This window comes from Sus scrofa, chromosome 6, assembly GCF_000003025.6.
Source record: "Sus scrofa isolate TJ Tabasco breed Duroc chromosome 6, Sscrofa11.1, whole genome shotgun sequence".
Classification (NCBI taxonomy): domain Eukaryota; kingdom Metazoa; phylum Chordata; class Mammalia; order Artiodactyla; family Suidae; genus Sus; species Sus scrofa.
Window position 1 is genome coordinate 62,405,209 of NC_010448.4, and position 12,606 is coordinate 62,417,814.

A 12,606-nucleotide genomic window follows, 5' to 3' on the forward strand; every position below is an offset into this window, starting at 1 on the left:
GGATGGGCAGCGAACATATGAAAAAATGCTCAACATCACTGATTATAAGAGAAAGGCAAATCAAAACTACCATGAGGTACCACCTCACACCAGTCAGAATGGCCATCATTCATAAATCCACAAATAACAAGTGCTGGAGGGGCTGTGGAGAAAAAGGAACCCTCCTGCACTGTTGGTGGGAATGTGAACTGGTACAGCCACTATGGAGAACAGTTTGGAGATACCTTAGAAATCTATACATAGAACTTCCATATGACCCCCCAATCCCACTCTTGGGCATATATCCAGACAAAACTCTACTTAAAAGAGACACATGCACCCGCATGTTCATTGCAGCACTAGTCACAATAGCCAGGACATGGAAACAACCCAAATGTCCATCAATAGATGATTGGATTAGGAAGATGTGGTGTATATATACACAGTGGAATACTATGCAGCAATAAAAAAGAATGACATAATGCCATTTGCAGCAACATGGATGGAACTAGAGAATCTCATACTTGAGTGAAATGAGTCAGAAAGACAAAGACAAATACCATATGATATCACTTATAACTGGAATCTAATATCCAGCACAAATGAACATCTCCACAGAAAAAACCATGGACTTGGAAAATAGACTCGTGGCTGCCTGATGGGATAGGGAGGGAGTGGGAGGAATGGGGAGCTTGGGGTTATCAGATACAGCTTAGAATAGATTTACAAGGAGATCCTGCAGAGTAACATTGAGGACTATGTCTAGATACTCATATTGCAACAGAACAAAGGGTGGGGGAAAAAATGTATACATGTAAGGATAACTTGATCCCTAGCTGTACAGTGGGGGAAAAAAAAAAAAGAAAACCTATGGATTTCCAATATCCCCAAATTATCTCAGTATCTGATACCATTCATGAATAAAGATGCAGTATATTAAAGGATACTACCTCATGTACAACTTTTATTTCTTCCCAAATTACAGGTTTTCAAAAAAATAAATATGGTTAAATATTAGAAGCATGTAGGAGTTCCTGTCGTGGCTCAGTGGTTAACGAATCCGACTAGGAACCATGAGGTTGCAGGTTCGCTCCCTGGCCTTGCTCAGTGGGTTGAGGATCCGGCGTTGCTGCGAGCTGTGGTGTAGGTCGCAGATGTGGCTCGGATTCCACATTGCTGTGGCTCTGGTGTAGGCCAGCTCTGATTCGACCCCTTGCCTGGGAACCTCCATATGCTGCGGGTGCGGCCCTAAAAGGACAAAAGAAAAAAAAAATTGGAAGCATGTACAAAATGTTCAGAATAAGCCATGATACTGAGCACCACCACATATGAGATGCCTGAAAAAGATCAGGTGAAAATGACAGGTGAAGTCAGAGTAGTGAGAAAAGGAATCTAAGCAAATGGTTTGGCTCTGCCTAAGGCCAGTTTAAGGAGTTTGATGCCAGTGAGTTTTCATTTTGGAAAACCTTGCAAAATTACAAGCCTGGATTAGAGGAGAAGAAAGAACCACTTAAGCAAAAACTGTCCGTCTTAGAAAGGACCATGAAGTGAGGAGGGAACCTTCACTCACTGTGCCAATAAACATGCACTAAGCACCTCAGCAGGTGCGACGTTATCCTCATCTGGGAGCTATGTCAGGAAAGGAGACTCATGATCAGAGAACCAAGACAGGTGGACATTGGATAATAATTAAAATAAATAAAATATGCAGTATGTAATAAGAGAAAGGTAACTCAGGATAAAATGGAGCCCAATTAGTGGGAGTGAGACGGAAGGGCTGCAGTATTCAATGTCCCCACAGGGAGACCTTGTTGACAATTGAATATTTCAGGTAAAATTTGAATAGAGGTGAAGGAATAAGCCACGTCAATATGTCGGGCATGTGACCCAGGCAAAAGAAACAGCTGGGGTCAAACCCTGTCCCAGGCAAAGCCAGGTGTCCAGACACATGAAACCAGCTGGGTGAGGCAGGAAGTTTGGGAGAGGAGGTCAGAAAGGAACACGAGGCTCCACAGGGTGCTGGTGAGAATTTTGATTCTCTCAGAAAAATCGTAGTCATTACAAAATTTTGACCAAAAGACTGACATTTCTTGTCTCACAAACTGAAAGGCCGTGTTGTCTAGTAAGTTGACAAAAGACTGCCGAAGAATAAGGGTGGGAGCACAGAGACCAGTTAGATAACTACTGAAGAAATCCCGGGAAAAGCGAATGTTGGCCGTGACCAGGCTGGTGGCAGAAGTGGTTATGGAAAATGGGCGGACTCTTGACAGATTCTGAGGGTGCAGCCAATAGGATTTCTTATGACTGGCTATGTGACGTCAGAAAAAGAATGCGGAGTTCCCGTCGTGGCGCAGTGGTTAACGAATCCGACTAGGAACCACGAGGTCTCGGGTTTGATCCCTGAACACGCTCAGTGGGTTAAGGATCCGGTGTTGCCGTGAGCTGTGGTGTAGGTCGCAGACACAGCTCGGATCCAGCGTTGCTCTGGCTGTGGTGTAGGCCAGCAGCTGTAGCTCTGATTAGACCCCTAGTCTGGGAACCTCCGTATACCAAGGGTGAGGCCCTAAAAAAGGAAAAAAAAGACAGCAAACTATCAAAAACCACATCCTACTCCACAAGACAAACAGGAGGCCACACTGAGACAACAGAAGCAATCACATGACATAAGGAACCTACACCCGCCAGATGAGCGGGCCACCGACTGGAAAGGAACTATGTCACAGAGGCTCACCCATGGGAGTGAGTTCTAAGCCCTCCATCAGGTTCACATGCCTGGGGATCTGGAATTGGGAGGAGGGGCCCCCAGAGCATGTGGCGCTGAGGACCAGTGGGGCTTGTGCTCAAGAGCGCCACAGACTGAGGGAAACGAAGACGCCACTCTTCAAAGGCGCACACAGGCTCTCATACGCGCCGGGTCCCAGGGCCGAGCATAGACTCGGTTTCGCATCTGCCAGCAGTTCTTGGAGGGTCTCCTGGGAAAACAGGCAGTGACTGCGGCTCGAGGTGGGGAAGGACCCGGGAGGCAAAGCCATCAGGGATGATGGTCAGCGCGAAGGCCTCTGGAGGCGGCCGCTTTGGAAAAATCCGTCCCCACCCAGCCGGGCTGAGAAGCCTCAGGAAAAATAACAATCTTCTAAGCCCACACCAAGACAAAATAAAAAAGGATGAACGGACCCAACGCAAGTACTGAAATTTCACCAAACACAAGTCAAGGACCCTGGAGTTCCCATTGTGGCTCAGTGGAACAAATGTGACTAGAATCCGGTCAATCCCTGGCCTTGCTCAGTGGGTTAAGGACCTGGCAATGCTGTGAGCTATGGTGCAGGTCACAGAAGTGGCTTGGATCTGGCATTGCTGTGGCTGTGGTACAGGGCAGGGACGACAGCTCCGATTCAACTCCTAGCCTGGGAAACTCCGTATGCTGCAGGTGTAGCCCTAAAAAGACCAAAAAAAAAAAAAAAAAAAAAAGTCCAGGACCAGATGGGTTCACAGACAAATTCTATCAAAAATTTAGAAGAGTTAACACCTATCCTTCTGAAACTTTTCCAAAAAACTGCAGATGAAACACTCCCAAACTCATTCTTTGAGGCCATGATCACTCCGATACCAAAACCAAAGATATGACCAAAAACATAGAGAAAATTACAGGCCGATAACACTTATGAACATAGACACAAAAACCCTCAACAAAATACTAGCAAACCAAACCTATTCATACATTAATAGGATTGTAGGAGTTCCTGTCATGGCTCAGCAGAAACAAATCTGACTTGAATCTATGAGGACGCAGGTTTGATCCTTGGCATTGCTCAGTGGGTTAAGGATCCGGCGTTGACATGAGCTGTGGTGTAGGTTGCAGACGCAGCTTAGATCTGGTGTTGCTGTGGCTGTGGCGCAGGACAGTGGCTCCAGCTCCAATTCGAACCCTAGCCTAGGAACCTCCATGTGCCACAGGTGTGGCCCTAAAAAGACAAAAAAAAAAAAAAAAAAAAAAAAAAAAAATCTGGGAGTTCCCGTTGTGGCACAGTGGTTAACGAATCCGACTAGGAACCATGAGGTTGCGGGTTCGGTCGCTGCCCCTGCTCAGTGGGTTAACGATCCGGCGTTGCCGTGAGCTGTGGTGTTGGTTGCAGACGCGGCTCGGATCTTGAGTTGCTATGGCTCTGGCATAGGCCAGTGGCTACAGCTCCGATTCGACCCCTAGCCTGGGAACCTCCATATGCCAAGGGAGCGGCCCAAAGAAATAGCAAAAAGACAAAAAAAAAAAAAAAAAAAAAAAAAAAAAAAAAAATCTTAGGTTAGAAAGTATTGCGCACCATAAATTCAAGTAGAATTTATCCCAGGGATGCCAAGTATTTTTCTTTCTTTCTTTCTTTTTTTTTTTTGTCTTTTTGTCTTTTTGCTATTTCTTGGGCCGATCCCGCAGCATATGGAGGTTCCCAGGCTAGGGGTCGAATCGGAGCTGCAGCCACCAGCCTACACCAGAGCCACGGCAACGCTGGATCCAAGCCGCATCTGCAACCTACACCACAGCTCACGGCAATGCCGGATCGTTAACCCACTGAGCAAGGGCAGGGACCGAACCCGCAACCTCATGGTTCCTAGTCGGATTCGTTAACCACTGCACCACGACGGGAACTCCTCAAGTATTTTTCGATATCCACAAATCAGTGTGATACACCACATTAACAAACTGAAGAATAAAAACCATACGAGCCTCTTAAAGATGAAGAAAAGGCTTTTGGCAAAATACAACACCCATTTCTGATAAAAACCCACCAGAAAATAGGCATAGAGAGCACCTACCTCAACATAATAAAGGCCATATTTGACAAACCCACAAGTAACACCTTCTCAATGGTGAAAAGCTGAAAGAATTCTGCTAAGATCAGGAACAAGACAAGGATGTCCGCTCTCGCCACTACTCTTCAACATAGTTCTGGAAGTCCTAGCCACAGCAATCAGAGAAGAAAAAGAAGAAAAAAGGAATCCAAATTAGAAAGGAAGAAGTAGAACTATCACTGTTTACAGATGACATGATACTACACCTAGAAAATCCTAATGACGCTACCAGAAAACTGTTAGAGCTTATCCATGAATCTGGTAAAATTGCAGGATATGAAATAATACACAGAAATAGACTGCATTTCTATACACTAACAATAAAAGATCACAAAGAAAAATGAAGGAAACAATCCCATTTACCATTGCAACAAAAAGAATAAAATACCTAGGAACAAACCTACCTAAAGAGACAAAAAGATCTGTACTCTGAAAACTATAAGACAATGATGAAAGAAATCAAAGATAACACAAATAGATAGAAATATATACCATACTCTTGGATTGGAAGAATCAGTATTGTCAAAATGACTATACTACCCGAGACAATCTACAGATTCAATGAAATCCCTATCAAATTACCAAGGACATTTTTCACAGAGCAAGAACAAAACATTTTAAAGTTTGTTTGGGAGTTCCCGTTGTGGCTCAGTGGTTAACGAATCCAACTAGGAACCATGAGGTTGTGGATTTGATCCCTGGCCTGGCTCAGTGGGTTAAGGATCTGACGTTGCCGTGAGCTGTGGTGTAGGTCACAGACGTGGCTCAGATCCCATGTTGCTATGGCTGTGGTGTAGGCTGGCAGCTATAGCTCTGATTAGATCCCTAGCCTGGGAACCTCCATATGCCGCAGGTGCGGCCCTGGAAAAGACCAAAAATAAATAAATAAATAAAAGTTTGTTTGGAAGCACAGAAGACCCAGAATAGCCAAAGCCATCCTGAAAAAGAAAAGTGGAGCTGGAGGAATCAGGCTGTCTTCAAACGATACTACAAAGCTACAGTCATCAAAACTATATGGTACAGGCACAAAAACAGAAATATAGATCATTCGAACAGGACAGAAAGCCCAGAATTCAACCCACGTACCTACAGCCAACTCATCTACGACAAAGGAAGCAAGAATACAAAATGCAGGAGTTCCTGTCGTGGCACAGCAGAAATGAATCCGACTAGGAACCATGAGCTTTCAGGTTCAATCCCTGGCTTCACTCAGAGGGTTAAGGATCTGGCATTGTCATGAGGTGCGGTGCAGGCTGCAGACGCAGCTCCAATCTGGTGTTGCTGTGGCCATGGCATAGGCTGGCAGCTGTACTTCCGATTAGACCCCTAGCCTGGGAACCTCCACAGGCCGCTAGTGCAGCCCTAAAAAGCAAAACCAACCCCCCCCAAAAAAAACACAATGGCGAAAAGACAGTCCCTTTAATAACTGATGCTCTGAAAACTGGACAGCTACATGTAGAAGAATGAAATTAGAACACTCCCTAACACTAAACACAAAAATAAAATCAAAACGGATTGAAGACCTAAATATAAGAGCAGATACTATAACATTCTTAGAGGAAAACAGAGGCCAAACACTCTCTGACATAAAGCACAGAAATACCTTCTCAGATCCACCTCCTAGGGTAATGGTAGTAAAAACAAACATAAACAAATGGGAGTTCCCACTGCGGCACAGAGGAAACGAATCTGCTAGGAACCATGAGGTTGCAGGTTCGATCCCTGGCCTCACTCAGTGGGTTAGGGATCTGGTATTGCCATGAGCTGTGGTGTAGGTTGCAGACACAGCTCAGATGCTGCTTTGCTGTGGCTGTGGCATAGGGCAGCAGCTGTAGCTCTAATTTGACCCCTAGCCTGGGAACCTCCATAAGCTGTAGGTACAGCTCTAAAAAGCAAAAGAAAAAACAAACAAAAAGACCCCCCAAATGTGACCTAATTAAACTTAAAAGTTTTAACACAGCAAAGGAAACCCTAAATGAAATGAAAAGACAACTCACAGAATGGGAGAAAATATTTGCAAATGAAGCAACTGACAAGGGATTAACCTCCAAAATATATCAATACCTCCTGCAGCTCAATATAAACACACACACACACACACACACAAAACCAACCCAATCAAAAAATGGGCAAACAAAAAAAAGTTTTTAAAAAAATGAGCAGAAGATCTAAACAGACAATTTTCCAAAGCAGACATAGAGATGGCCAAAAACACATGGAAAGAAGTTTAACATGACTAGCTACTAGAGAAATGCAAATTAAAACTACTATGCGGTGCCACCTTACACCAGAGAGAACGGCCATCATCAAAAAGTCTACAAACAATAAATGTCGGAGAGGGTGTGGAGAAAAGGGAACCCTCTTATGCTGCTGGTGGGATTGTAAATTGGTACAACCACTATGGAAAACAACATGGAGATTCCTCAAAAAACTAAAAACAGAATTACCATTTGATACAGCAATCCCGCTACTGGGCATATATCAGGAGAAAACCATAATTTGAAAAGACATAGGCACCCCAATGTTCACTGCAGCACTGCCTACAACAGCAGACTGGAAGGAACCTAAATGTCCATCAACAGAAGAACAAAGAAGATGTGGTACAGGGAGTTCCTGCCGTGGCACAGCAGAAACGAATCCGATTAGGAACCACGAGGTTGTGGGTTGGATCCCTGGCCTCGCTCAGTGGGCTAAGGATCTGGTGTTGCCATTGAGCTATGGTGTAGGTCACAGACTCAGCTCAGATTCCGAATTGCTGTGGCTGTGGCATAGGCTGGTGGCTACAGCTCCAATTCAACCCCTACCCTGGGAACTTCCATATGCCTTGGGTACAGTCATAAAAAGCAAAAAAAAAAAAAAAAAAAAAAAGGAAAGAAAAAAAGAAAAGAAGAAATAATAGGTTAGTTACCAGTCATGAGATTTGATAAAAACCAGTTCCAAGAGAAGTTAAGACACGGGGGCATGGTCCTCAGTTCGCGTTAGTAAATGACCCAAATTTCTACTTTGATAAAAGTCAGTCCATGAGAGTTAACTGATTTGTTCTAGGTTAGGAAGCAGAAAGTGTTTCCAAATCGTGGACTTTCTTCTTCATGTTGGGGACAGAGGCCCAGTATCAGGACAGAGAAGATTAATACAAGGAGACATAATGAACTAACAAACAACATTTGTTGGAGTTCCCGTCATGGCTCAGCGATTAACGAAACTGGCATCCATGAGGATGCAGGTTCGATCCCTGGCCTCGCTCAGTGGGTTAAGGATCCGGCATTGCCATGAGCTGTGGTGTAGGCTGCAGACGAGGCTCAGATCCCAAGTTGCTATGGCTGTGGCATTGACTGGCGACTGCAATTGGACCCCTAGCCTGGGAACCTCCATATGCCACAGGTGTGGCTCTAAAAAGAGAGAAAGACAAAAAAAAAAAAAAAAAAAAAAAAAAAGATTTGTTGGCACTGCCAAAACTTTAATGAATATTTTGAGCCAAGAAGTGCAATCCAGAGAGGGAGATAACAAAGAGCTGGTCCAGAGAATAACACAGGAGTGCAGGGTAAATTTGTGAGCAGGGTTTGGGGAGTTTTAAATGACACATCTGTGATGACTAAGCTCTTTTACCTGAAAGTACTGAAATATTTATAATTATTAAGACAATTCAGGAGTTCCCTTAGTGGCTCAGAGGTTAATGAATCCAACTGGGAGCCATGAGGATGGGGGTTTGACCCCTGACCTCGCTCGGTGGGGTAAGGATTGGCATTGCCGTGAGCTGTGGTGCAGGTTGCTAACACAGCTCAGATCCCACGTTGCTTTCGCTGTGGCACAGGCCGGCAGCTGTAGCTCTGATGTGACCCCTAGCTTGGAAATTTCCATATGCCACAGGTGTGGCCCTAAAAAGAAAAAAAAAAAAAAAAAAGAAAGAAAGAAAGAAATAGGTGAGCAGAGATTATTATGAAGTACAAACTTGGAGCTCAGGTCGTGACTCAGTGGTTAACAAATCCAACTAGGAACTGTGAGGTTGCAGGTTTGATCCCTGGCCTCGTTCAGTGGGTTAAGGATCCGGCGTTGCTGTGAGATGTGGTGTAGGTTGCAGACTTGGCCTGGATCCCGCGTTGCTATGGTCCTGGCGTAGGCCGGTGGCTACAGCTCTGATTCGACCCCTAGCCTGGGAACCTCCATATGCTGCGGAAGAGGCCCAAGAAATGGCAAAAAAAAAAGTAAATAAATAAATAAATAAATAAAAAGTACAAACTTCCATTTACAAAATAAATAAGCCGCAGGGATATAATGATCAGAATAGGGAATATAGTCAATAATATTGTTTTAACTTTGCATAGTGACAGATGGAAACAAGACTTAACGTAGTCATAATTTCATAATGTATAAAAATATCTATTTATTATACTGTACAACTGAAACTAATATAAGTCAATTAAACTTGGGAGGGGGGGGGAGTTTCCACTATGGCACAGCAGGCCATTGCCGAAGCTGCGGCTTAGATTTGATCCCTGGCCCCGGAAGTTTCAGATGCCACAGGTGCAGCCACAGGATCAATTCTGAATCCTCTGCTTCACTCTCATTGTTACAGACTGAATGTTTACGTTCCCCCCAAACTCACAGCTGACAGACTGCCTCCCAAGCTCATGGTATTACAAACTGGTGGGAAGAAACGTGGATCAGATGTGGTCATGACGGTAAACTCCACATGAATGGAATTATGCAGGCTTATAAATGTAAAAAGCTTGTTCCTTTCTCCACCAGGTAAGGACACAGTGAGCAGACGGTGTCTATGAACCAGGAAGCAGGCTCACAGGAAACACATGATGTAACCATGTAGTCCTAATCTTGGGACTTCTAGCTTCCAGAACTGTAAGAAATAAACTTCTGGTGGGTTTGGGTCTTCTTCTTGTTGTTTTTTGTTTTGTCTTTTTATTTTTTTGGATTTTTTTTTTTTTTTTTTTTTTTGCCTTTTCTAGGGCCACTCCCATGGCATATGGAGGTTCCCAGGCTAGGGGTCGAATCGGAGCTACAGCCACCGGCCTATGGAAGAGCCACATCAACTCGGGATCCGAGGCACGTCTTCGACCTACACCACAGCTCACGGCAACGTCGGATCCCTAACCCAGTGAGCGAGGCCAAGGATCAACCCACAACCTCATCATTCCTAGTCGGATCTGTTAACCACTGAGCCACAATGGGAACTCCTGTTTTGTCTTTTTAGGACCACACCCATAGCACGTGGAAGTTCGAAGCCTAGGGGTCAAATCGGAGCCGCAGCTGCTGGTGTACACCACAGCCACAGCAACGCCAGATCCGACCCATGTCTGCAACCTACACCAGAGCTCACGGTAACACTGGATCCTTAACCCACTGATCGAGGCCAAGGATCGATCCTGCATCCTCGTGGATATTAGTTGGGTTCTTAACCTGCTGAGCCACAACAGGAATTCCCTTCTGGTGTTTTTAAGTCACCTAGTTTATGGTATTTTATAATGGGAACACAAGCAGACCAAGACACTTTCCTTCCACAGTAGGAAATCTAGTTAACCCTTAACAGAAACACATCCAGAATGCAGCCACTTCTGAGCCACCACTCTGTCCCATGAGCCCTTAAGTGGACTACTGTAAAAACCTCCACCCCAGTTTTCCCTCCTCTTCCCTCAGCCTTACCATCTCTTCTCCACTCTGCAACCCGATGGAGCCTGTTGAGACCTAGGTAAGATCATTCCCCTCCTCTGATCTAAACTTCCCATCAACTCCAGAATGGATACGCAACTTCTCAGGCTGCCATTCCAGTTCTGAGTCACGTCCTCCTGCTCCTTTGCTCTTACAAGAAAGAAGACCTTAATGATTCCAGCTGAGCTTTACCTCTGAGCATTTTTCCCTCCCTGGTACTGGGATAAACTTTCCACACTTGTCTACATCAGGTGCCAGAAATGGAAATACCTCCATATAATCCTTGGTACTGACCCGAGCCCCTGGGCTTGAGGTTTCTGCAGAGTCCCCAGATCGAAGGTCTAGAGGAATGAAATGTAAAAAATTCCAGGACACCATAATACAGAGAGTATGTGGGTGAGGGTAGGGAACAGTAAGAGCAGGAAACACCCAACACATACCTATGCAGGTTCCATAAGCACTTCCGCAGCCACGTTTTGAGAGACAGATGACGGATAGTGACAACCATATATTCACACCGCGTTTCAACGGCCTCAGGCCCCTGGGTACCCATGCCTGGCCCGTGAGCCTAGTGAACTAGGGCTGGATGTCTACCTCCTGTGCCTCCATGTCTCACCTTACCAGCTCTGGGTACCTAAACAAAGATCCAACCTCCTGTGCCCCAACGTCTTCATTCCCCTCCTTCAGTCTGTTCCTCCGTTACAGAACCTTTGGAAAACTTAAAAACTTACTGCAGTTCGCGTGCTTCCTTGGTTTAAAAATTCTCCATAGCTCTCAAGAGTCCTGGGAACATAAGTAGTACCCTCAGCCGGCTAGTCCAGGCGAGACTCCGCCTCAAACTTTTCCCCAGCCGGGCACAGCGGACCCCAGGTTTTCCGAGTTCTCACGGCTCAGTCCCAACTCCGAGCCTTGGCACATGCTGGTTCCTGGGCCCGTAACCCTCTCGCACATCTAATCACACTCCCGGTAGTGAAGTTAAACAGGAAAACTCAAGGGTTACATTTATTCGCAGCCGCTGTCAGAAACGCCGAACCGTCCTGGACACCGAGGCCTTGGCTGCGGGAACGAGAACACTCGGGGCTTTAGCGTTTCCTGGGGTGAGGGCCGGCAGGACACGCTTACCTGAACCGGGTCCATCGGCGCGGCCGCCGCCATCCAGGCCTGTGGACGGAACGGGGCAGGAAGAGGGCCGGCGGTCCTTAAACCGGCCCGGGTGCGTATCATCTCGCGCGACGCCGCGGCCGAGCCTCACACTCGCCTTTGTGCAGCTGGAACAAAGACGCCTCTGACCCTTCCTCGGTCCTGTGCTGGCCGCCCCGACTCAGCGCTCCCGAACTTCTGTAGGGATGAACACACCCGAGCAGCCAAAATGACCGCCCGGAGGAGGACGCCGGAAGTCCCGCCCACGCGAGTGACACGCACGGAATCGCCTCTATTCTGAGCCTTCATTGGCTCAGTGAGGCTGCCGATCGACGCCGAGCACTCTGGGCCACGTAGTTCTCACGCCAGGGCTACGGCGCTCCCACAGGGCCACTATGCAATAATCTTGGACCCGCGAGAGGCGCTGGGAAATGGAGTCTCCCGGGCCCAGGATTTAGAAGGGGAAATTGTCCATTCTTAAAGGCGCAGAGTTCAGTTTTCTGAGGGACTGTTGTGCTGCCTGCAGATGTTCAACCTTGTTTGAGAGGTTTAGTTCACACTCTGTGAAGTTCATCGTGCTCCCTGAGACCAAACATATCTTTTTGGATGCTCCAGAGGACACACATCCAAACGCACATATCATACCTAGTGATTGAGAAACAATATGTGGCCATTGGTAGGAGAAGCTAATGAAGACTTCATAGTAGGAGGTATGACACGGGTATGAGATTAAGAAATACAAACTACTGTTCTTAACAAACCAAAATTGGGTTGGAACACCTGACTCAGCAAATCCAATCTATCATGGTGAAGACACCGAGTAAGGGCAGCCAATTAAGCCAACCGTGCTCTTTTCTCTATGAGGCCCCGGTGTGCAAAGGCTGCAAAAAACAGCCTCCTTGGTAGTGTATTCAGCCTGTTGCCTGTACAGGTTGCCCTAAGGGATCTTGGGGACAGCCCTTTCCAATGGACATTCATGACTGG

The 12,606-nt window shown here is 46.1% G+C and overlaps 1 protein-coding gene across 5 annotated transcripts in view; it reads right to left on the reverse strand.

Moving 5' to 3' along the window:
• The window catches only part of LOC100514656 (zinc finger protein 501), a 28,783-nt gene extending 16,890 nt beyond the window's left edge, over positions 1-11,893 (reverse strand). For 2 of the 5 annotated variants that reach the window (XM_021095152.1, XM_021095153.1), the window contains exons 1-2: positions 11,605-11,892; positions 4,786-4,927 (exon numbers count right to left, since the gene is read on the reverse strand). The gene's annotated coding sequence lies outside the window, so the exon portion shown is untranslated. Of the gene's footprint in view, positions 1-4,785; positions 4,928-11,604 lie in introns of all 5 variants that reach the window. The other 3 variants (XM_021095150.1, XM_021095151.1, XM_013998879.2) reach the window with 3 other exon arrangements.